This window comes from Nelusetta ayraudi, unplaced genomic scaffold, assembly GCF_046127955.1.
Source record: "Nelusetta ayraudi isolate G7.1 ecotype Tasmania unplaced genomic scaffold, CSIRO-AGI_Nayr_v1 ptg000139l, whole genome shotgun sequence".
NCBI lineage: Eukaryota > Metazoa > Chordata > Actinopteri > Tetraodontiformes > Monacanthidae > Nelusetta > Nelusetta ayraudi.
The window spans coordinates 1,306,936-1,310,162 of record NW_027466189.1 but is presented as its reverse complement, the minus strand read 5'-3'; positions in this window follow the sequence as shown (position 1 = coordinate 1,310,162).

The following is a 3,227-nucleotide window of genomic DNA, read 5'->3' as shown; positions in this document are numbered from 1 at the left end:
ACTAAATATAGAATCACAACACTCTCCAGCCTCACTCTAATTTCTGGAGAACAATCTGCCTGAACACCTTTTCACTGATAAAACAACCTATTCTACAATTAATACATTTTAAAGTACTCCACACGATCCACTACACCGGGCAGCGGATGTTTCAGATGGGCATGACCGCCTCTCAGACCTGCTCACACTGCACAGTTAATGCACGGTTGGTGGGGGGTCAGGGGTTGGGTGGGTGGTGCTCCGGGGGGAGGGCTGGTCCGTCCCTGTGTCTGGGGACTGGCGCTGGATCGTACGCGGTGGGGTCGCATGCCTGGGGTGGGGCTGCGCGTTCGCCGGCTACCGCTCCTGTGTGCCCGCGTGGTGCGGTGCGGTGGGGGGCGGGCCCCCTTTGGCTCCTGGATCCCTGTGGTGTCCCCGGCCCCGATGTCGCTGAGGGGACGCCCTGACCGGGAGTCCTCCCTGGTCACATAATAGGTGTTTTTTAAATGTTTTTTTCCCCTAAATTTTTAATTAATTTATTTATTTTCTTCTGTTTCGGGGGATTTGTGTCTTGGGTGATCGCTGCCCGGCCTTCTGGCCTTAAGACCCTCTCCAATCTTAATGGCATTATAGACACTTTGGAACTGGGGGGGTGGTTCATGCACTGCGGCCACCGCCCTGCTCAGCAGCAGTGTGGTTGCCCCAGGGCCTTACCACCCCTCCATTTTAAACGCACCATAGTTCAACACACCAGCAAGTGCACATATACACACACTGACACCCCTACACACAGTGGGGTCGGCCTGCTAGCGGGGGCGGGATCCGGCATCTTTCCCACTCTGGATGGGCCCTGTGCAGTCCGGTGCCCCTGGGGTGCGAGACCGGCTGGGCCTATGGGGACCTCGCCACTTGCGGCGATGCGCCATACTGGGTCCGTAGGGGGGGGGCCTCTGGGTGCCCGGGCCTGCCTTGGGTACCGATCCTCCCGGTGGGTGAAGGGGCTGGGTCCTGTAATGGGGATGAGTCCGGTCTCGCTCACCCTGGGGGGCCCTGTCCGGAGGACGGGCTCTGCTGTCTGTTCGCCCCGGGTGGTGTCCCTTCTCCTTGGGGTATCTGCCTCCCTGTCATCTTGCCCTGGCTCCTCGTGGGGCGGGTGCCCTCCAGTCCGGGGGCCTGCTGCTCCGGGCCTCTTCCTGGCCGGCATTGCGGCGTGTGTGCCGTGTCCGGGCCCCCACCCCCCGGGCTCGTCGCTGGCGTGGGGCGGTTGCGGCCTCAGAGGCCGCACTAATTGGCAGCCTACTTCCAGTGACATACTTAAACACACCCACTCCCACATTCAGGTACACACACCACCACATCCACACACACACACACACACACACACACACACACAGGAGCAGCAGCTCGAATTGGCTGAGAGCTAAATATCTTCTTATCTTACTGGGTGTAAATGAATCTGTCCATTTTTTAAATGTCGAAATTTAACATTTGGTTTCTATTTTTTCAGATATTATTTCTGTCAAATTCATTTGAATCAACAGAAGAAGAAAATCAGTGAGTAGTTCAAACTTTGTGCGTCTTTGTGTTCAGTTTTTCTGCTGTAGTTGTGCTTTTCTTTTCATTCCAGATGAATTCCACTCAATTTCCTTTTCAAACCTTGTAGGTGTTGAGTGAGCTGCAGCGCCCCCTGGCTACAAGTTTCATACTGTGACTCTGCCGACCAAGGTAAAAAACCAACAAACTCTGACACTTTGCTGAGGACCTCCTGGAGGAGCTGAAGGTGCAGAACCTACTCAGGCCTCTCTGAGGAGGAACTTGCGGCTGTCGGTCCTCTGCTGCCCCCTGCTGGTCACACAGGCCTCTTACACCTCCGTTTGTCTGTTCAGCACATATTTAATTTTTTAATGGCTCTATAAACGTCACTGATGAGACGATTTTATGATTCCTGCAGTTAAAATGTTTTAATTCCAAATCTGCAAAAACCTTCTGATCAATGAAGACAGAGTTGATTAAAATGATTTCAAAATTGATCCGTTTGAGAAAAGCTGCACTGTGGCATTGTTTGCATGTTGTTTTAGCTCTCAGTTGCTTCATTTCGCATTTTTCTTAAAAGCTTTGTTTAGTGGTCCATTGTGGTCAATGGGACACTGAACATCCGCTTTGTGTGCCCGAGTTTTAAGAGGATCAGGTGCGGACATTTTAGCATTTAAATTATTATGGCTTATTAGCATAGGTACCTCACCTGTCTGTTCTTTTTACAGTGCTTCCTGAACACCTCACCGGCACACTACAGCCGCCTGCGAGCACAAAGCTGCGCAGAGCCTCCTCGTTGTTCTCCTCACCTGGAGGACGCTTGGTGATCAAGACCTGTGGCCCAAAACTCGGTCCTATAAGATAAGTGCAGGAACACTGCTGCTTCGCCCGCACTTGATTGTGCTAGCTGCCCCGTACAGACGGTGGACGGTGCATGTTGCTTCCGTCCCGCCTTGGTTTTACTTGTTGTTTTTCCGTTCTCGTTGTGTTTTTCTTCGTTTGCTTACGTCGCCACTGCTGACCCTCAGACAGCAGACGTTACACTATCAAGTCGCCGGTCCAGCCACAGTGGTGTGCGTGCGTGTATGCGTGTGCGTGGTTGGTGGGAACTTGGTTGGTGTGTGTGTGTGTGTGTGTGTGTGTGTGTGTGTGTGTGTGTGTGTGTGTGTGTGTGTGTGTGTGTGTAATTGCATTGTTTGTTTGTTTTTCTTGCTATTTCAGTACATGTGACAGATTTTAGGGAACTTTTAGTAACCAACTGTTTATCTTTTCTTTTGTAGTCGCTGAGAGCTGCTGGTGGTGGCGGTGTCCCGGGTGGTGGGCCCCTTCGAGTGCTGTGACCCGGGATTGTGGTTGTTTTCTTCTTCTTTTTTTGCACTTCACTTTCTTTGCAGGTGTGTCACGTGTGAGTGGGGTGTTCCTTGTTTTCTTTGGTTCCTCCCCCGTTTGGGCCCCTCATCGGTAAGCCTCAGTTTCTACACCAAGAATAAGGAGCTCAGTAGCTCCGTTTTAAGTGTTGGTCTGTTTGTTCCTTTTATTTTTAAATGTTGAATAAAAGTTGGTTTGATATTTTAAACATTCTGAACCACGTCTCCTACTCCTTCCTCGTAGAACTTACCTGTGTGCCTAATGATTACTTTTGTGTTTAGTAGAACTCCCTGGGTGAAATTCCCAGGGTGGCGTTGTCGGTTCCTTTTCATTTTGTTAAATTCCCA